This window comes from Taudactylus pleione, unplaced genomic scaffold, assembly GCF_031769625.1.
Source record: "Taudactylus pleione unplaced genomic scaffold, aTauple2 ptg000946l, whole genome shotgun sequence".
Classification (NCBI taxonomy): Eukaryota; Metazoa; Chordata; class Amphibia; order Anura; family Myobatrachidae; genus Taudactylus; species Taudactylus pleione.
This window is the reverse complement of record NW_028285347.1, coordinates 2222288-2246524: the sequence shown is the minus strand read 5'-3', so window position 1 is coordinate 2246524 and position 24237 is coordinate 2222288. Positions and strand designations below refer to the sequence as shown.

The window sequence follows — 24237 nt, the reverse complement described above, 5'->3', positions numbered from 1 at the left end:
CAACAGGTAACAAATGGCAGGCTTACTTGCAGACATTACCATTCAAACCAGTCTAGCAGCATTCTCATTTAATACTTTCCGTCATGTATGTATGACCTACAGTAGGTATTGTTCCTGGACATTATCTCCATGTAGTGTGAGCAGCAAGGTGCTTATATCCAGACAAGACATAAAGGTAAAACCTTCTGATGAAATGAAATGTGTATTTTAGATTCCTGGATTTTATGCACTCATTTTTATTTACCATCTAGTAGCAGAGACTTTTAGAGGCTCAACTGTTTTTTTTTTTTTTTCTAAAAAATAAAAAGAATATAGATTTGTGTTTAGATCACAGCGTGATATTAGATTTCATTCATGCTTGCTGCATTACCTCACACATCAGTGAATAGATTACAGAGCACACTATCACTATATTATACAGTATATCAGTGTTAGATTACAGAGCACATTATCACTATATTATACAGTATATCAGTGTTAGATTACAGAGCACATTATCACTGTATTATACATCACATCAGTGTTAGATTACAGAGCACATTATCACTGTATTATACAGCATATCAGTGTTAGTTTACAGAGCACATTATCACTGTATTATACAGCATATCAGTGTTAGTTTACAGAGCACATTATCACTGTATTATACAGTATATCAGTGTTAGATTACAGATTATAGAGCACACTATCACTATATTATACAGTATATCAGAGTTAGATTACAGAGCACATTATCACTATATTATACAGTATATCAGTGTTAGATTACAGAGCACATTATCACTATATTATACAGTATATCAGTGTTAGATTACAGAGCACATTATCACTATATTATACAGTATATCAGTGTTAGATTACAGAGCACACTATCACTGTATTATACAGCATATCAGTGTTATATTATAGATTACAGAGCACATTATCACTGTATTATACAGTATATCAGTGTTAGATTACAGAGCACACTATCACTGTATTATACAGCATATCAGTGTTATATTATAGATTACAGAGCACATTATCACTGTATTATACAGTATATCAGAGTTAGATTACAGAGCACATTATCACTATATTATACAGTATATCAGTGTTAGATTACAGAGCACATTATCACTGTATTATACAGTATATCAGTGTTAGATTACAGAGCACATTATCACTATATTATACAGTATATCAGTGTTAGATTACAGAGCACACTATCACTGTATTATACAGTATATCAGTGTTATATTATAGAGCACACTATCACTGTATTATACAGCATATCAGTGTTAGATTACAGAGCACAATATCGCTGTATTATACAGCATATCAGTGTTAGATTACAGAGCACAATATCACTGTATTATACAGTATATCAGTGTTAGATTACAGAGCACATTATCACTATATTATACAGTATATCAGTGTTAGATTACAGAGCACATTATCACTGTATTATACATCATATCAGTGTTAGTTTACAGAGCACAATATCACTGTATTATACATCATATCAGTGTTAGTTTACAGATTATAGAGCACACTATCACTGTATTATACAGCATATCAGTGTTAGATTACAGAGCACAATATCGCTGTATTATACAGTATATCAGTGTTAGATTACAGAGCACAATATCGCTGTATTATACAGTATATCAGTGTTAGATTACAGAGCACAATATCGCTGTATTATACAGTATATCAGTGTTAGATTACAGAGCACAATATCGCTGTATTATACAGTATATCAGTGTTATATTATAGAGCACACTATCGCTGTATTATACAGCATATCAGTGTTAGATTACAGAGCACAATATCGCTGTATTATACAGTATATCAGTGTTAGATTACAGAGCACAATATCGCTGTATTATACAGTATATCAGTGTTATATTATAGAGCACAATATCACTGTATTATACAGCATATCAGTGTTAGATTACAGAGCACACTATCACTGTATTATACAGCATATCAGTGTTAGATTACAGAGCACACTATCACTGTATTATACAGCATATCAGTGTTAGATTACAGAGCACAATATCGCTGTATTATACAGCATATCAGTGTTAGATTACAGATCACGCTATCACTGTATTATACAGCATATCAGTGTTAGATTACAGAGCACACTATCACTGTATTATACAGCATATCAGTGTTAGATTACAGAGCACATTATCACTGTATTATACAGCATATCAATTAGATTACAGAGCACATTATCACTGTATTATACAGTATATCAGTGTTAGATTACAGAGCACATTATCACTGTATTATACAGCATATCAGTGTTAGATTACAGAGCACACTATCACTGTATTATACAGTATATCAGTGTTAGATTACAGAACACACTATCACTGTATTATACAGCATATCAGTGTTAGATTACAGAGCACAATATCGCTGTATTATACAGCATATCAGTGTTAGATTACAGATCACGCTATCACTGTATTATACAGCATATCAGTATTATATTATAGAACACATTATCACTGTATTATACAGCATATCAGTGTTAGATTACAGAGCACACTATCACTGTATTATACAGCATATCAGTGTTAGATTACAGAGCACATTATCACTGTATTATACAGTATATCAGTGTTAGATTACAGAGCACATTATCACTGTATTATACAGTATATCAGTGTTAGATTACAGAGCACATTATCACTGTATTATACAGCATATCAATTAGATTACAGAGCACATTATCACTGTATTATACAGTATATCAGTGTTAGATTACAGATTATAGAGCACACTATCACTGTATTATACATCATATCAGTGTTAGATTACAGAGCACATTATCACTGTATTATACAGTATATCAGTGTTAGTTTACAGAGCACATTATCACTGTATTATACAGTATATCAGTGTTAGATTACAGAGCACACTATCACTGTATTATACAGTATATCAGTATTATATTATAGAACACATTATCACTGTATTATACAGCATATCAGTGTTAGATTACAGAGCACACTATCACTGTATTATACAGCATATCAGTGTTAGATTACAGAGCACATTATCACTGTATTATACAGTATATCAGTGTTAGATTACAGAGCACATTATCACTGTATTATACAGTATATCAGTGTTAGATTACAGAGCACATTATCACTGTATTATACAGCATATCAATTAGATTACAGAGCACATTATCACTGTATTATACAGTATATCAGTGTTAGATTACAGATTATAGAGCACACTATCACTGTATTATACATCATATCAGTGTTAGATTACAGAGCACATTATCACTGTATTATACAGTATATCAGTGTTAGTTTACAGAGCACATTATCACTGTATTATACAGTATATCAGTGTTAGATTACAGAGCACACTATCGCTGTATTATACAGTATATCAGTGTTAGATTACAGAGCACAATATCGCTATATTATACAGTATATCAGTGTTATATTATAGAGCACACTATCACTGTATTATACATCATATCAGTGTTAGATTACAGAGCACATTATCACTGTATTATACAGTATATCAGTGTTAGTTTACAGAGCACATTATCACTGTATTATACAGTATATCAGTGTTAGATTACAGAGCACACTATCACTGTATTATACATCATATCAGTGTTAGATTACAGAGCACATTATCACTGTATTATACAGTATATCAGTGTTAGTTTACAGAGCACATTATCACTGTATTATACAGTATATCAGTGTTAGATTACAGAGCACACTATCACTGTATTATACAGTATATCAGTATTATATTATAGAACACATTATCACTGTATTATACAGCATATCAGTGTTAGATTACAGAGCACAATATCGCTGTATTATACATCATATCAGTGTTAGATTACAGAGCACAATATCACTGTATTATACAGCATATCAGTGTTAGATTACAGAGCACAATATCACTGTATTATACAGCATATCAGTGTTAGATTACAGAGCACAATATCACTGTATTAATTATACAGTATAACAGTGTTAGATTACAGAGCACATTATCACTGTATTATACAGCATATCAGTGTTAGATTACAGAGAACAATATCACTGTATTATACAGTATATCAGTGTTAGATTATAGATTATAGAGCACACTATCACAGTATTATACTGTATATCAGTGTTAGATCACAGAGCACACTATCACTGTATTATATATATATCAGTTAGATTACAGAGCACACTATCACTATATTATGCAGTATATCAGTGTTATATTATAGAGCACACTATCACTGTATTATACAGCATATCAGTATTTAATTACAGAGCACAATATCACTGTATTATACAGTATATCAGTATTTAATTACAGAGCACACTATCACTATATTATACAGCATATCAGTGTTAGATCACAGAGCACACTATCACTGTATTATATAGCATATCAGTGTTAGATTATAGATTATAGAGCACTGTATTGTACAGTATATCAGTGTTAGATCACAGAGCACACTATCACTGTATTATATATCAGTGTTAGAACACAGAGCACACTATCACGGTATTATATATATATATATATATATATATATATATCAGTTAAATTACAGAGCACATTATCACTGTATTATACAGTATATCAGTGTTAGATTACAGATTATAGAGCACACTATCACTGTATTATACAGCATATCAGTGTTCGATTACAGAGCACAATATCACTGTATTATACAGTATATCAGTGTTAGATTACAGAGCACAATATCACTGTATTATACAGTATATCAGTGTTAGATTACAGAGCACAATATCGCTGTATTATACAGTATATCAGTGTTAGATTACAGAGCACAATATCGCTGTATTATACAGTATATCAGTGTTATATTATAGAGCACACTATCACTGTATTATACAGCATATCAGTGTTAGATTACAGAGCACAATATCGCTGTATTATATAGCATATCAGTGTTAGATTACAGAGCACAATATCACTGTATTATACAGCATATCAATTAGATTACAGAGCACATTATCACTGTATTATACAGCCTATCAGTGTTAGATTACAGAGCACATTATCACTGTATTATACAGCATATCAGTTAGATTACAGAGCACATTATCACTGTATTATACAGTATATCAGTGTTAGATTACAGAGCACATTATCACTGTATTATACAGCATATCAATTAGATTACAGAGCACATTATCACTGTATTATACAGTATATCAGTGTTAGATTACAGATTATAGAGCACACTATCACTGTATTATACAGCATATCAGTGTTAGATTACAGAGCACAATATCGCTGTATTATACATCATATCAGTGTTAGATTACAGAGCACAATATCACTGTATTATACAGTATATCAGTTAGATTACAGAGCACATTATCACTGTATTACACAGCAAATCAGTGTTAGATTACAGGTCACAATATCACTGTATTAATTATACAGTATAACAGTGTTAGATTACAGAGCATATTATCACTGTATTATACAGCATATCAGTGTTAGATTACAGAGCACAATATCACTGTATTATACAGTATATCAGTGTTAGATTATAGATTATAGAGCACACTATCACTGTATTATACTGTATATCAGTGTTAGATCACAGAGCACACTATCACTGTATTATATATATATATATATATATATATATCAGTTAGATTACCGAGCACACTATCACTATATTATACAGTATATCAGTGTTATATTATAGAGCACACTATCACTGTATTATACAGCATATCAGTATTTAATTACAGAGCACAATATCACTGTATTATACAGTATATCAGTATTTAATTACAGAGCACACTATCACTATATTATACAGCATATCAGTGTTAGATTATAGAGCACTGTATTGTACAGTATATCAGTGTTAGATCACAGAGCACACTATCACTGTATTATATATCAGTGTTAGAACACAGAGCACACTATCACTGTATTATATATATATATATTAGGGGTGTGCACCGGCCACTTTTCGTGTTTTGTGTTTTGGTTTTGGATCTGGATCTTTCTTCGTGTTTTGGATCTGGATTGGTTTTGTCAAAACCACCCTTCCGTGTTTTGGGTTCTGGGTTTTGTGTTTTGGATCTGTATTTTTTTGAAAAAAAGCATAAAAACAGCTAAAATCACAGAATTTGTAGGTTTTTCTGCTCCTATGCTATTATTAACCTCAATAACCTTAATTTCCACTCATTTCCAGTCTATTCTGAACACCTCACACCTCACAATAGTGTTTTTATGTCCAAAAGGTTGCACCGAGGTAGCTGGATGACTATGCTAAGCGACACGAGTGGGCGGCACAAACACGTGACCCATCTAGGCGTGATACTGCAGTGGCAGACAGGATGGCAGTTTGAAAAACTAGGCCCCAAACTGTACATAATGCAAAGAAAAAAAAGAGGTGCAAGATGGAATTGTCCTTGGGCCCTCCCACCCACCCTTATGTTGTATAAACAGGACATGCACACTTTAACAAACCAATCATTTCAGCGCCAGGGTCTGCCACACAACTGTGGCTGAAATGATTGGTTCGTTTGGGCCCCCACAAAACAAGCTGGCAATTAATGTGTCCCTGCACAAACTGGCTCTACGGAGGCAAGATGTCATCCTCATCCTCCTCATCCACCGATTCCTCACCCTCTTCAGTGTGTACATCCTCATCCTCACAAAGTATTAACTCGTCCCCACTTGAATCCACCACCACAGGTCCCTCTGTACGTTCTGGAGGCTGGTCTCCCTGGAAGAGCTGATAATTCATTTTGATGAACATCATCTTCTCCACATTCTGTGGAAGCAACCTCCTACGCCTTTCGCTGACAAGGTTCCCGGCTGCACTAAACACTCTTTCGGAGTACACACTGGAGGGGGGGCAACTCAGGTAAAATAGAGCCAGTTTGTACAGGGGCCTCCAAATTGCCTCTTTTTCCTGCCAGTACAGGTATGGACTGTCTGACATGCCTACTTGGATGCTGTCACCGATGTAATCCTCCACCATTCTGTCAATGGTGACAGTATCATATGCAGTGACAGTAGACATGTCAGAAATTGTTGCCAGGTCCTTCAGTCCGGACCAGATGTCCAAACTTGGTCCTGCCTGCCCTGCATCACCGCCAGCGGGTTGCTTAGGATACCTAAGTTTTTTCCTGGCAGCCCCAGTTGCGGGAGAAAATGAAGAAGGAGCTGTTGACGTGTCACGTTCCGCTTCAGCTGACAGTGTGTTCACCAGCAGGTCTTTGCACCTCTGCAGGCTTGTGTCGGCCGGAAAGAAAGACACCACATAGGCTTTAAACCTAGGATCGAGCACGGTGGCCAAAATGTAGTGGTCTGATTTCAACAGATTGACCACTCTGGAATCCTGGCAAAGCGAATGAAGGGCTTCATCCACAAGTCCCACATGCCGAGCGGAATCGCTCCATCTTAGCTCCTCCTTCACTTTCTCCAGCTGCTTCTGCAAAAGCCTGATGAGGGGAATGACCTGACTCAAGCTGGCAGTGTCTGAACTGACTTCACGTGTGGCAAGTTCGAAGGGCTGGAGAACCTTGCACAACACGGAAATCATTCTCCACTGTGCTTGAGTCAGATGCATACCCCCTCCTTTGCCTATGTCATAGGTGGATGTATAGGCTTGAATGGCCTTTTGCTGCTCCTCCATCCTCTGAAGCATATAGAGGGTTGAGTTCCACCACGTCACAACCTCTTGCTTCAGGTGATGGCGGGGCAGGTTCAAGAGTGTTTGCTGGCGCTCCAGTCTTCGGCACGCAGTCGCTGAATGGCGAAAGTGGCCTGAAATTTTTCGGGCCACCCAAAGCGTCTCCTGCACACCCCTGTCGCTTTTCAGAAAATTCTGCACCACCAAGTTTATTGTGTGAGCAAAACATGGGACGTGCTGGAATTTGCCCAGATGTAATGCCCGCACAATATTGGTAGCGTTGTCAGATATCACAAATCCCCAGGAGAGTCTAAGTGGGGTAAGGCACTGGGCGATGATTTCCCTCAGTTTCTCTAAGAGGTTGTCGGCGGTGTGCCTCTTACTGAAACCGGTGATACACAGCGTAGCCTGCCTTGGAACGAGCTGGCGTTTCTGAGATGCTGCGACTGGTGACGCTGCTGCTGTTGCTGCGTAAGGTGATACATCTACTCAGTGGGCTGTCACAGTCATATAGTCCTTAGTCTGCCCTGTTCCACTTGTCCACATGTCCGTGGTTAAGTGGACATTGGGTACAACGGCATTTTTCAGGACACTGAGGACACTTTTTCTGACGTTTCTGTACCTGTACAGTCTCGGTATCGCCTGCCTAGTGAAGTGGAATCTAGACGGGATTTGGAACCGGGGACACACTACCTCCAGCAATTGTCTAAATCCCACTGCACTAATGGCGGATACCGGACGCACGTCTAACACCAACATAGCAGTCAAGGCATCAGTTATACGTTTTGCTTCAGGATGACTGCTGTCGTACTTCATCCTCCTCGCTAAGGACTGTTGGAGGGTCAATTGTTTAGTAAAAGTAGTGGTGTTCCTACTTCCTCTCTGGGATGATGAACGACTCCCAGCAGCAGCAACAGCAGCAGCGGCAGCAGGAGGCGTAGCAATGCAGGATCCTCCAGAGGAATCCGGGATAGGAGAGTCAGTCATGCCAGTGACATGGCCTGCAGGACTACTTCCGATCCTGACTAAGGAGGAAATTGACGAGGAGGGAGTTGACGGTGTGGTTTGCAGGCGCTTGGATACAACAGGACAACGGGATTTAGGTGTCCCTGGACTGCTTACGGTCTTAGCCAAAGTTTCTGAACTTGACAGTAACTTATTATGAACGCGCTGCAGGTGCCGTATAAGGGAGGATGTTCCTAGGTGGTTAACGTCCCTACCCCTACTTATTCCACCTTTACATAAGGTACATATGGCAAGACAGTTGTTGTCCGGATTTGGATAGAAATATTGCCAGACCAAAGAGGTGGAATGTTTGGTCTTCTGCCCAGGCATGACCGTGATGGGCTTTTTCATCCCACGGACAACAACTGTCTCCCCCGGAGCCTGATTTAAACAAACCACATCACCATCAGAATCCTCCTCGCCAACTTCCTCCTCAGTGCCAGCTACACCAGTATCCTCATCCTGTTGTACTTCAACAGTGACATCTTCAATTTGCATATCAGCAAGTGGACTGTGGGTGCTCCTTTCAGCACTTGCAGGGGGCGTGCAAATGGTGGAAAGAGCCACCTCTTCCCGTCCAGTGCTGGGAAGGTCAGGCATCGCAACCACCACCACACTTGGACTCTCCTTGGGGATTTGTGATATCTTCTTAGAAAGCACAGTTCTTCGCTGTGCTTTTGCCAGCTTAACTCTTTTGATTTTTTTAGTGGGAGGAGGGCTTCCATCGTCATGTGAAGCTGAACCACTAGTCATGAACATACTAGGGATCGACCTTAGCCGTTCCTTGCCACTCCATGTCGTAAATGGCATATTGGCAAGTTTACATTTCTCTTCAGCTGATTTAAATGTTTTTTTCAAGGTCATTTTCCTGAACTTTGTCATTTGGGATTGTATGTGCCCTCTATTATGACATTGGGCATCGGCCTTGGCAGACGACGTTGATGGCATGTTATCGTCTATGTCATGACTAGTGGCAGCAGCTTCAGCACTAGGAGGAAGTGGTTCTTGATCTTTCTCTATTTTATTTTTATCGGAGAAAGTTTGGTCCTCCATTTATGTTATATCGATTTGATATATACGTGCGGCTAAACACAGAAAATATTTCTATATTTTTGCTGGAGAGTAGTGCACTTTGTGGGTTACACCAGCCTTTAAGAAATGAGCCAGCCGGCTCTTTACTTATGGGACACAGGCGCACGCTTGGCGCTGCTCCTTTGTTGATGCACGTGCGGCTACTGCGCACACAATTCACAAACACAGAAAATAATTTTTTTTTTGGTTTGGACTGGAGTGTACTTTGGGGGTTACAGCACCCTTTAACGGTCAAGCCAGCCGGCCCTTTACTTATGACACAGGCGCACGCTTGGCACTACTTTGTTGATGCACGTGCGGCTACTGCGCACACAATTCACAAACACAGAAAATAATTTTTTTTTTGGTTTGGATTGGAGTGTACTTTGGGGGTTACAGCACCCTTTAACGGTCAAGCCAGCCGGCCCTTTACTTATGACACAGGCGCACGCTTGGCACTACTTTGTTGATGCACGTGCGGCTACTGCGCACACAATTCACAAACACAGAAAATAATTTTTTTTTTGGTTTGGACTGGAGTGTACTTTGGGGGTTACAGCACCCTTTAATGGTCAAGCCAGCCGGCCCTTTACTTATGACACAGGCGCACGCTTGGCACTACTTTGTTGATGCACGTGCGGCTACTGCGCACACAATTCACAAACAAAGAAAATATATATATTTTTGGTTTGGACTGGAGTGTACTTTGGGGGTTACAGCACCCTTTAACGGTCAAGCCAGCCGGCCCTTTACTTATGACACAGGCGCACGCTTGGCACTACTTTGTTGATGCACGTGCGGCTACTGCGCACACAATTCACAAACACAGAAAATAATTTTTTTTTTGGTTTGGACTGGAGTGTACTTTGGGCGTTACAGCACCCTTTAACGGTCAAGCCAGCCGGCCCTTTACTTATGACACAGGCGCACGCTTGGCACTAATTTGTTGATGCACGTGCGGCTACTGCGCACACAATTCACAAACACAGAAAATAATTTTTTTTTTGGTTGGGACTGGAGTGTACTTTGGGGGTTACAGCACCCTTTAACGGTCAAGCCAGCCGGCCCTTTACTTATGACACAGGCGCACGCTTGGCACTACTTTGTTGATGCACGTGCGGCTACTGCGCACACAATTCACAAACACAGAAAATAATTTTATTTTGGGTTTGGACTGGAGTTTACTTTGGGGGTTACAGCACCCTTTAACGGTCAAGCCAGCCGGCCCTTTACTTATGACACAGGCGCACGCTTGGCACTACTTTGTTGATGCACGTGCGGCTACTGCGCACACAATTCACAAACACACAAAAAATATTATTTTTTTAGCACTTGGGGGGAGCACCCCTGATGGACAGAGCACCCCCTGGACAACACTACAGCACCCCTTTAGGACTAGGACACTGCACAGGACTTTGGAGTGGACACAGCCCCTATGGAGAACTGACTGCACAACACAGTCCAGCCAGCCCCTATGGACTTTGAAGTAGTGGACACAGCCCCTATTAACAACAGCAGCACAGCACAACACAGCCAGCCCCTATGGACTTTGAAGTAGTGGACAACAGCAGCACAGCGCAGCACAGCACAGCACAACACTACTCTGCACTACACTACACTACACAGCCCAGCCAGCCCTAACTCCCACCCTCCCTCTTCACTGTCCACAGCCGATTGAGAAAATGGCGCAGACGCGGGTACCTTATATAGGATCCAAAACCCGCGAGACCCGGAAGGCGGGATGATGACGTTTTGCCTCGATTTCAGATCCGAGTCAGGCGGGAAAAGTCGAGCCTGACTCGGATCTGCCTCGGATCGGGGGGGCTCGGGGGGGTTCGGATTTCAGAAATCCGAACCCGCTCACCCCTAATATATATATATATATATATCAGTTAGATTACAGAGCACACTATCACTGCTTTATATATCAGTGTTAGAAGAACACAGAGCATACTATCACTGCATTATATATCAGTGTTAAGCCGCACATCCACTAGGCGACTAGTGAAAGACAGTACGATTACGAAATTGTAATCATACCGTTGTTCCCCATCCCCTGCAGTGCCTACACTGAACGATTAGTCGTTCAGTGTAGGCACCCTCCCTCGTCCCCGATCATGGCCAATCTGTCATTATCGGCAGATTGAGCGGTATGTTCGGGCGATGATTGATGTCAGAAACGGCCAGCAGGAGCGTGCATTGCTTGTCATTTCCGACATTATAGCACACAATTTGTGCATAATTAATGAGCGATTGCACGATTACATTGTCGTAATCGTGCTCATTAATTAATCGTTTACAAGTCGTGCATTATAATGTTGGAAACGACCAGCGATTAGCCATCACCTGAACATGCCGGTCAATCTGCCGATAACGACAGATTGGGCATGTTTGGGGATGAGGGAGGGTGCCTGCACTGAACGATATATTGTTCAGTGTAGGCACTACAGAGGATGAGGAACGTCTGTATGATTACAATGTTGTAACTGTACTGTCTTTTCATAGTCGCTTTCGGCCTTGTGTTGATTTTAGAGGCTTGAATAAGATCACAGTCAAAAATACCTATTTGTTACCTCTTATATCTGTATTGTTTGATCACCTTGACTTGCAAAGTGCTTATAACTGGATCTGCATCTAGGAAGGGGATGAATGGAAAACAGCATTTAATACCCAGTCTGGATACTACGAATCCTTGGGAATGCTTTTTGGTCTTCACCTGTTGTATTATCAAGATTTGATAAATTATGTTTTACGGGAGTATCTTTATGGTCGTCTGCTGTATTTAGATGACATCTTGATATTTTCTCAGTCTATTGAGACACATCGTGTTCATGTGAAGCAGGTTTTATAAAAACTTTGAGCGAATCATTTGCCAAACTTGACAAGTGTGAGCAGAGCCGAATTTAGACCTCATGGGGCCCTAGGCAAGATACCAGTTTGGGGCCCCCCTACCTCAAACAATCCATAGCACTTTATTTGCATTCCTGATTCATGCAAAGCATCCCTACCCTAATCCTGACCCTAACTCAACCTTAAGCTCAAACCTGACCCTAACCATAACCTCTAACCCTAATACCCTAACCGCTAAACCCTACACCATCCCTAATACCCTAATTCAAACACCTAATCTGACCCTAATACCCTAACCCAAACTGATATACCAACCCTAATACCTTACCCCTAATGCCATAACCCAAACTAAACCTAATACCCTAAGGTTTTACTCCTCATTATCCATTGAATACATCATATAAGCCTGAGAAGTGCTAAGGATTAGAAGGTAGCTGCGAGGTGGCATCTGCAGTGTCGGTTGTGGTGTGGCCATGCCCAGTATTGTTTGTGACTGTGCTCAGCTGAGTACAATGATGGGGATGAGTCATCAGCATTACACCTCCCCCTTTTTTTTTTAAAGTACACTATAGGATTTATATATGTAATTGTAGGTGGGGAGTGGACAGGACTGCATTAGCGTATAGTATATTACAAGTACCTAACATGAAAATACCATCATCCTAGTTTGATGTACTAATAATACTAATAATATCATGATCATCATAACGTATATTACTATATGCTTGTAATATAAGGCAGTCCTGTCCACTTCCCAGACACCATCTACCATAAAAAATAAATCCTACATAATTCAATCTATATTAGAGTAGTTGAAAAGGGGCCGGTCTAGGGCCCTGCGAGTCAGAAGGGGCCCATCCACGGGCCCCTTATTACTCATGGGGCCCTAGGCGAGCGCCTAGGTTGCCTTGTGGGAAATCCAGGCCTGAGTGTGAGTAGTCATTCTCGTTGGGTCCAACCCATGAATTTGAATGCTACAGTATACAGAGATTTCTAAGCTTCACAATTTCTGACACGGCAGCTCCTATTACTACCTTAATCAAACTCTGTGAGCATTTTATACATTAAAACAAGTCCTAATGGTATATTTACTAAAGTGGGGGTTTTTAGAAGTGGAGATGTAGCCCACAACAACCAATCAGATTCTACTTATCATTTCTCTAGCACCTTCTAGAAGATGATAGCTAGAATATGATTGGTTGCTATGGGCAACAACTCCTCTTCAAAAAGCCTGCACTTAAGTAAATATACCCCTTTGTCTCTGCTCCAGTCCTTTGTCACCCTAATTTGGAATTGCCCTTTGTTGTTGAAGTAGATGCCTCTGAGGTAGTGGTTGGATCCATTTTGTTGCAGACAGATCCATTGGATAACAAGCTACACCCATGTGCCTATTTATTAACATTTTATTTATTTATTAACAGTTTCTTATATAGCGCAGCATATTCCGTTGCGCTTTACAATTGGATACATTTATAGAACAAAACAGGGTAATAACAGACAGACATAGAGGTAAGAGGGCCCTGCTCGCAAGCTTACAATCTATAGGTAGTGCCTATTTGTCTCGGAAATTTTCTTTTGCAGAATTCAATTATGATGTTTGGAAATTGTGAATTTCTTGCGATCAAATGGGCCTTTGAAGATTGGAGACATTGGCTGGAGTGAGCTAAGCACACGATCACAGTGATCACAATTTACTTTACATTGAATCCACTAAAAGACTTAGGGCCTGATTCAGAGCCGCGCGTAAGCGGCTGCTCGTTCGTTCTGACCAATGTTCGCACAACTGTGCATGCGTACGGATTTTAATACGCATGCGCGAACCAGTCAGTGCGGCCGAAAATAGTGTGCTCGCTAAATAGCGAATGCCTGCTAATATGAGTGACAGGAGGAGGCGTATGTGGGTGGTAACAGGGGAAGGTGCTTGAAAACGGGGAGTGGAGATCCGAACGCAGGCGTGCCAAACGGTCAAAACGTGCGTTTTAAGGGTGTGCATAATTAACAAAGCAGCGTCATTGACCACGTCACTTGGTTGTTTTATAGTCAGAACTGATCGCATGATTGTGGTAGGAAAAACCAACCACAAGAATAGCGAGCAGTTCATACGCCGTCCGATGTACTCGAATAATCTAATAAATAGCGGACATGACGTATGATGCGAGCGGCCAGGGGGCGTTTTTTTCAAAAGTACGTTCGCATGTTTTGTTCGCTCGTTCAGACATAGAGGCGTGAACAGACCGCAAAGAGCGAACGGTTAATTTAAATAGCCAGCCCCTTTTTCTGGACGAGCGAGCTCAAATAGCGTCCGGCTCTGAATCAGGCCCTTAGTTAGGGATATTGGGCACTATTTTTAGGACAATTCAATTTCATCATTACATACAGACCTGGTTCCAGAAATGTTAAGGCTGATGCTTTATCTTGTAGTTTTTTTCAAAAACATGACCTAATGGCTACTAAACTACATATTGTTCCACTCTTGCTGGATTGGCCAGGATCTGTCTTCACAGCTTCAATTTTTACAAGCACAGGCGCCACCAGAAACGCCTCCCGGTTTTTTGTTTGTTCCTGAAACTCTTAGGGGTTCTGTGTTATCTGAGTTCTATTCCAGTAAAGTCTTCAGTCTTCCAGGTATCTCCAGGAACTTAGATTTGATAGTTTGGTGGCCTACACTCACTCAAGATGCTAAGGATTACATTCAAGCTTGTGAAGTATGTGCAAGAAATAAAACACCCAATTTATTACTCTGATTATTCCTAAGAAACCGTGGTCTCACATTTCAATGGATTTTATTGTGGACTTGCCAGTTGCTTCAGGATGTAATACCATCTGGGTGGTGGGAGACCGGTTCAGCAAATCAGCGCATTTCATTACTTTTGTCAAATTGCCCAGTGCTCAGGATTTGGCATCATTGTTCATTAAACACATCTTCAGATTGCATGGTCTACCCCTTGATATTAAATCTGATAGAGGCTCTCAATTTATTGCCCAGTTTTGGAAAACTTTCTGCTCTTCTTTGGGTATTAATCTCAATGTGTCTTCTGGATATCATCCACAGCCTAACAGACAAACAGAATGAGTTAATCAATCATTGCAACATTATTTCAAAACTGCATAATAATTGAGTAGAATACTTACAATTGCAGAATTTGCTTGTAATAACGTATATATAATTCCTCCTCCAAGGTATCTCCATTCTTTTGTGTTTATGGATATCATACTAGAGCAAATTACTTTTCCACATTAATGCCCAGTAACTTTCCTCTGACTCACAATATGACTTCTCGCCTTAAGACTATTTGGAAAAAGTTAATTTTGCTCTCAATAGAGTTTCTTATCGCTCAAAATATTTTGCAGACCAGCATTGTACAGCTTGTACTTTTAAAGTGGGCAATATAGTTATCCACTCATAATATTCGACTTCGTCAACTGTTGAGGAAATTTGGCCCCATGTACTGTACATTGGGCAAATTCATATAATTAAGCAAGTAAATCCTATGGCATTCCATCTCAGACTGCCTAAAGGCGCATATCCACTACACGATGAAAGAACGATTCAATCGTTCCGTATATTGTGCAGTGGATAATGTGCCCACACTGAATGATATGTCATTCAGCACAGACACCCTCCCTCATTGCTGAACCTGCACAACCTGACGATATCGTTAGGTTGGGCAGTATGTTAAGGCGATGACAGATGCGGGAGCGCGCATAGTTGGTTGTTGCCAGCATATTCCCTGTATAATTAATGAACAATTGAACGATAATGATGTTGTTATTGTTCAATAGTTTATTTATATCATGCAGTGGATACGCGGCTTTAGTCTTTGAAAATTCCTAATACCTTCCTTTGTTCATTGCTTGAGCCTGTAGTTTCAAGTCTGTTCGTCCTAGAAAACCAACTCCAGTAATGGTCCAAGGTCACCAGGAATATGTAGTCAAGAAAATGTTGGACTCCATAAGAGTTCATGGTCAAAAACACATTTTCTGGTTCACTGAAAAGGTTATGGGTTCCTGATAGGAATTTACATGAACTTAATTTAAAGAAGGACTTCTTTAGATTGTTTCCGGGTAAGCAAGGATCTAGGAGTTCTTTAACCCCTTTTCATGGGAGGGTACTGTTACGAGCTGTGATGGCCAGCACAGTGTTTCACCACCTCCTCAGGTCCCACTGGTTGCTAAGAGATCTGATCACCAGCTCCAGTAGACGCTTTGCATGTTGGTCCCAGTCATGGCTAGGAGACTTGGGATGCCAGTGTAGGTGATTAGAGGCTGCACAGGAATGTCTGCAGCTGGTGTTTAATTGCTGAGACTCTCACTAGTTCTCCTATGTGCAGCAGCATACCTGTACCTGATTTCACTTTGGTCTATGTGTGTGTTAAAAGGCATCCAGGCCTTCATTTCTTTGTCAGTTATAGCTTTATGCCTTGGTGTAAGCATGCTGATTTGAGTGCCTGGTGAATACTCCATACAGTACTGCTGATATCCTGAATCTCTGTGTGATTTCCAGTTTGATCCATAGTTTCCTGCTCCCTGCATCACCTGTTTTTAAGTATCACCTCACTTAATATCTGAAAAGATTCATTTGTATACAGTTACCATTGTAAAACTACATATTGTTACAGCACCTGTTATTATCAAAAAAAGTTTTACTATACAGTATTATTGTACTCACATATGTTATTCTACTAATTGATCGTTAACCCTGTGATCACCTGATTATTGTATAAACCTCTACTATCTTGAGTTTAAGACTTGATGGCATCTCAGTACCGTTCTTACTATGGGAAAGGGGCAGTTGTTATAGACAGAAGTCCTCTATAGTGTGGTTCTAGAGGGTTTATTCATTTAATTCAGGTGTATCATAACAACTTCTCCTTTTGTCATTCCACTTCAACTCTCCTCATCAGTCTTTCTACCTCACATCTCCTCTTTTAGTCATTCCACCCCACCTCTCCTCCTTTAGTCGTTCCACCTCTTCTCTCTACCTTTAGCCATTGCACTTCACCTCTCCTACTTTAGTCATTCCACCTCTCCTCCTTTAGCCATTGCACTTCACCTCTCCTCCTTTAGTCATTGCACCTAACCTCTCCTCCTTTAGTCTTTCCACTTCACTTTTCCTCATTTAGTTATTTCACCTCACATCTCCTCCTTTAGTCATTGCACCTCACCCCTCCCCCACAACACTGGATTAGCTAAATTAATATGAAGCTGGCAGAATAAAGCTGGATATAGACAGAAGACCTCTATAGTGAGGTTCTAGAGGGTTTATGCATTTGACTTCGGTGTACCATAACAACTTCTCCTCCTTTTGTCATTCCACTTTAACTCTCCTCCTCAGTCTTTCCACCTCACATTTCCTCTTTTAGTCATTTCACCTCACATCTCCTCCTTAGTAGTTTCACCTTGCTTCTCCTCCTTTAGTCATACAATCTCACCTCTCCTCCTTAGTCTTTCCACCTCACCTCTCCTCTTTTACTCATTCCACCTCTCATCTTCTCCTTTAGTCATTCCACCTCTACTCTCCTCCTTTAGTAATTCAATCTCACCTCTCCTACTTTAGTCATTCCACCTCACCTCTCCTCATTTAGCCATTCCACCTTACATCTCCTCCTTTAGTCATTCCACCTCACATATCCTCATTTAGTCATTCCACCTTACGTCTCCTCCGTTAGTCATTGCATATCTCCTCTCCTCCTTTAGTCATTCCACCTCACTTCTCCTCCTTTAGTCATTGCACCTCACCTCTCCTCCTTTAGTCATTCCACCTCACTTCTCCTCCTTTAGTCATTCCACCTCACCTTTCCTCATTTAGTTATTTCACCTCACATCTACTCTTTTAGTAATTGCACCTCACGTCTCCTCCTTTAGTCATTACACCTCACCTCTCCCCCACAAGGCTGGATTAGCTAAGTGAATATAAAGCTGGCAGAATAAAGCCAGGTACACAATATTGTCCACATTGGGCAGTGTGTACCCGCTATGTCACTGATGATGCACACTCCCACGCATTACCAGTGACATCTCCCATTGGACCTGCATGCAGTGGGATCCATGCTGTCATATGCAGCATGGCCCCCGCTGTTGTGCCATCATTCCCAGCATCTGCAAGTGTGTAGGCACTTGCTGATGCCAGCACCCCCCCCCCACCCCCGGGACTCACTGTCGGGACATTGGTGCTGGGTACACATTAGCTATTGGGTGCCCAGTATAAGACGCTAACTTCAGCCACCACTCAGTCTTTTCGCCTCACTTTACCTCCTTAACTCATTCAGCTGATGCTGACTGCTGCACCATGTCCGGTGGCTCCTCTTCATAGTATGCACGACGTGGCATCATGACATTAAGTTTGTGACTTACAAGCAGCTAGGAATCTTGCAGATCAGAGCTCAAGGAGGCAGAGCTGCTAAACATCAACCTCCGAGCATGCTGTTGCAGCTGCTATGTATCCGGCTGCTAGGGCGCACCGTCCAGGTCAGTGTGGTCCGATCCAGACAGTAAAACAAACACCACCGCTGGCACCAGATAGTATATTTAGCAGCCAACAAGAGCCAGGCAGATTCTAATTGGCTGCTGAACCAGGGTTAGCGTCGGGCTGGAAAGGCGCTGCCACTGCCTACTCCATTTGCCAATACCAGCTGAAATTTTGTTACCAGCGAGTACCCAGAAGCTTCTTCCCTGCAGCAGCAGCCGGAGGCTGGAGCTTTCTCCTCTGCTCCGCCTTCCGGCTCCCACAGTGGGTGAAGGGAGAGACGTCATGATGTCTCTCTCATCTCCAGCCTCATCTTCTCATGTGTTGCTCCAGCACAATCTCCAGTCATCCACTCATCTCCCGTGTCTCTTAGCATTATTATTCCCCCACATGTGTCTCTCAGCTTCATTCCTGACTCGTCTCTCTCATCTTCCCCCCATGTCTCTCAGCTTCATCCCCCAACCTGTGCCTCTCCGCCTCACCCCACCCCCTGTGCCTCTCCGCCTCACCCCACCCCCTGTGCCTCTCAGCCTCATATGATGCAAGTAGAAGCACAACATTACAAGCATTTGGGGGAATCCATTATCCAACTTGAGCAAGATAGAGATGGCAACAGATATCCCCCTTTAAAATATAAAAACAATTGCAAATAATTTCTCTGATATGGTTTTGCTGTCAGAAATTGAATGGACTGAAAAAAGGTACAGGTACTCAGAATAACAGAAGGCTAAAGATGTGAGAATTGCCCCTGCCCACCCGTAATACCTGTCCTGTGTTCTCGAGAGAAGAAAGGAGAGCGCATATATGAATAAAAGAGCAAAATTACTTTTGGTGTTCGCTGTCTGACTAAAAACATGTTATCAAACGTGTTACTCTAGTCAGACAAGGAAAGTTTTGCAACCATGCTCACATAATGCTGAGCCTGCCATCCTGGCCCTAGGGTTGTGATACAGAAATTCCATATTTGCATTATAGCCTGCGTAAAGGGCAGGAGCTTGTGAGCAGTGGGACCTACCAGTGTTCTAAGCAAGATTAGTCCTTCATTAGCCCAACTAGTAAAAGGAAATGCAGAATGGCCTCTTTGTAATTCAGGATTACTGAACAGAGGGTGCGTATGATTGTAAAATTAAGAGTGAATATAAATATGAAATAGTATCATTACTAACTGCTTACACTAGGAATCTGATTTTTTTTTTTTTTTTATGAAAACATACTAAAGATGATAGTTTTATACTTAATGTCTACTGTGGTTTTTCCTTTTTATCTCCAATATGGATGATACTGACTGAATTATAGTGGATTGTGGGGCAGCACAGACGGTGTAATGGTTAGCATTACTGCCTCACAGCACTGAGGTTGTGAGTTTGATTCCCATCACAGCTCTAACTGTGTGGAGTGTCTCACTGTGCTTACGGTGGGTTTCTTCCTGGTGCTCCAGTTTCCTTCCACACTCCCAAAAATATAGAGTGTGAATGCACTAGTGAACATATAATCTGAACACCAGTTGATATTTCAGCATTATTGCATAATATTTATTTTAAGATATATCAAAGACAAAAAGAATATCTCATTAGTCTTTTAATAGCATATACTGGTTTATATTCTTATACAATCAAGTAACAATGGATACATTCATATTAAACAAACAAATACATTGACAATCACAGCTTAAAAATAGCAACTTAAAAATAACAATGTACAGAGGGCCTGATTCAGACCCGCACGCGAGCGAAGGACGCTCGCAAGCGGGTCGATGGTGGCCGAATGTGCATGCGGACGACGGAGGGAGCTCCGTTGTGCGCATGCACGAGACCCGGCGAGCGATGAGGAATACGTCGCTCGGGGTCTCGCACCAAAGGGGGCATGCTGTCGATGGTGAGTGACATGGGAACGCCTACCGTCTGAGTCCGGCCCCACTGACATCACTAGTGATGTCAGTGGGAGCGATTTTGGCTCTGATAGAGCCAAAGACCCTACCGCAGGGTCTCGTCGCAAGCCCAATGGTCGCGATGGTCTTGACCATCGCGACCATCATCATGGACACTCGCATAAGCTGTGGGTGGTAACCCACAGGTATGCGAGCGTCCAAGAGGCCGCTCCATTTTTAGGGAGGAGGGCCCTGATTCATTGCGAGCTCTCTGGTCAGAGCGTTCGGCTCTGAATCAGGCCCAGTATCATATCATATTGCATTTGACTTAAACGAACCTCTGTCCAAATTGCATTTGACTTAAATGAATTACTGTCAGTTCTCAACAGAAAAAAGACGTTGGCTTAGATGAAAAGAATTTGTATACTGATCAATGCTTCAATCAGTTATATCCATGTAAATTTGTAAAAACCATCACATTAGGTAGTAAAATAGTCCCATTCGTAAAAAGCAACACACTGACTCGATTTAATAGTCCCTCTTTCCTGGCCGTCCTACGGCCCATTAAATAGCGGCCGTATGCTGATAGGTAAGGCACCCTTTACAACCACCTGTGCTATGTCATTAAGCTGATATGAGCGACCACCATACTTTTTGTTTGCAGGTAAGACACAATGTAAGGATCCGGGGTGGTCAGTTACTTGTACTCACAGTCTCTTTCGCTCCTGGTCAGTTCAGCAGTTTGCTCGTGGAGAGCCAATTGCCGACTGCTGGGTGCGGCACTATTTAAGGTCTGTAATAAGCAGTAGGTAATAGCTGTCCAATTCCTATTTGGTGTGGAATGGACACGTGTATACAGTCTCACTTGTTGGCCGTTTACACAGGAGCTGTTTGACTTGGGCCAAGCACGCAATTAAGTTATAGTTACCAGTCCTTTAATTTGTCAGTGGGTTACATGGGCCGTAATCAATTAGCAGCGAAAAAGTCCGAATCCGTGGAAAAGTATCGCAGATGACGTCATTTCGCCAGGTGGAAACTTTACGCCATATTCAATTGCAAAGACTTTTCGCGTACGTGGAAAATCAATGCAGTTTAATAGGCGGAAAAGATTCTCCTATGAAAGTATTCAGGAAAAAAAGTGCAGAATTGCGGTTTGGGAGTGCAAAGTTGGGGAAGCAACTCAGCACCCTTGGGACAGCCCCCCAAAGGATAACTGCATCAAAAAAAACCTAAAAAAAAAAAAAAGGAACACCCCAAAAAATTACTTTTAAAAAGGGAGTGAAAAAGTACAAAGTTGGGGTACAAACATAAAGAGTAGCAAAATAGACTTTGGGGGGGGGGTCTGCAAGTAGGGTTGAGGTGTTTTTCTGATTGCAGGTGCTTGCAACTGGTGGGTTTTTCACTCAAATTTGACAGGACTACTTATTTTCTCCCAGAAATACTGCTTTATGCCATTCTTCACCACATGTGCAAAGACGCTAATTAGAAGCTATTGAAACAACTAAAGAACCCCAAATAGCTTAATTAGTCCTATTCGGGGACATTATTGATCCCCAATGACAGCGCACCTTTTTGGGGGGTTCAGGCTGTTTTCCCTATTTCTAACAGCACTTTACGCCTTTTCCTACATTGCGGCTTGTCGTTTTTGCGGCCTTTGGAATTGAGTAGCACGAATAGCGGGGGCACGCCCGATAAGTTTCCGCATCCAAAACACGCTTGCCGTTTTCGCGTCTTTGGAATTGAATAGGGCGAATAGCGGGGGCATGCCCTATAAGTTCCTGCGTCCAAAACACGGGATGTAGACAGAAACTAGATTCCGCCAGTGGCGGCAAAATTATCGTGGCTAATTGAATACGGGCCTAAGTCCAAAATCCAAATGCACACAGCAACGCGTTTCGTCCAGCTTTTTGGACTTTTTCAAGCTGAATGACATCTCTTTTGGATACAGGATTTATATAAGAAGAACCTGATTTACATTGGTTCAAGATAATTGGGAGTTTTTAGCCCTTACTGTTCCATTAATTTTCATGCTTTTAAATTCTGTAGTTTTATTAATATAATATTACCATTTTTAGGTTCACACATGTCTCAGTTAATAACTTATCAGTTAATAAGTTATATTAATAACTCATACAGTACATACACCAATATTATTACAACAATCAGTTCACTGAATATCAATTGCGGTCAGACAACATAAATCTAAAAAAAAAAAACTCTGATATACCTTCATTTATCTCCAGTTATAACCAGAATCTTCCTTATGCATACATACACATATATTGCTAAATTAATCCTTTTACAATGGGGTACTTTTGTTTTCCCACTGGCAGAAGTTATTACATCAATCTATAATTTATTCAGAGGAATCCAGCTTTGTAGAGGATTGTCATCTTCCATATAACCACCTCATGTATACAAGCAATATAATCTATTAAAATATCAGATCTAAATCATTATACATATATACTCACATACATATATATATATATATATATATATATATATATATACATATATATATATATATTTATGTGCATACTGATTAGAGAACACCTAACATCCCAACAGTTATTCTTCATTTTAATTGATCCCCAATATAGTAAATACAGTCTATACTACCATACATGAGACTATATGTGAGACTATGGGCTCGATTCAGACCGGCTCAATAGATGCGTACGCTCGCTCCCAGCGTATGCAAATTCGGCTAAGTGATGGCATGGCAAGCGATCGCACGGTAAGGCATAAGCACGCCCACTATGTCTTGACGTGCAATCGTTTTGAGTATGTAGACGCCCACCAGCATGTCTTAAGACGCCCACTTGTGCATCGAGGACCATCGGATGCATTCCAGTGCTTGAGGTTGACTCTACCCTACTGCAAAAACTGTGAGCACTTCAGTGTAAAAACCAGCCAGGTGACGTGTACTAGGACTCTACCTGCTAATTATACACGCCTCTGAAACAACATTAAGACGCTCAGGCACGCCTTCATTCGCACCTCCACTCCCTTTTAATGGCCAGCCCCTGTTACAACCCACAAACGGCTTCTCCTGCCACTCATTCAGCTGGGCTGTCTATGCTCGGCGAGCGTACACTTCCCAATCGGTCGGACCAATTTGCGCACGTGCACTGCGATGCATACACATGCGCACATTGCGAACTATCGGCAGCTATGAGCGAACACTTCTTAGTGACCTGGTCTGAATCAGGTCCTATATATCTTCTTACGTTCTCAGTCCCTAATCCACTAAGACAAATCAACAGAGCACTGACCGGACAGTACATGTGCTTCATCAGATAT

At 41.2% G+C, this 24237-nt stretch overlaps 1 protein-coding gene across 1 annotated transcript in view; it reads left to right on the top strand.

Annotated features, from left to right (window-relative positions):
- Positions 1-95: 95 nt before the first annotated feature.
- The window catches only part of LOC148473255 (NACHT, LRR and PYD domains-containing protein 12-like), a 98846-nt gene continuing 74704 nt past the window's right edge, over positions 96-24237 (top strand). The window contains exon 1 of the mRNA XM_088459849.1: positions 96-175. The gene's annotated coding sequence lies outside the window, so the exon portion shown is untranslated. The remainder of the gene's footprint in view (positions 176-24237) is intronic.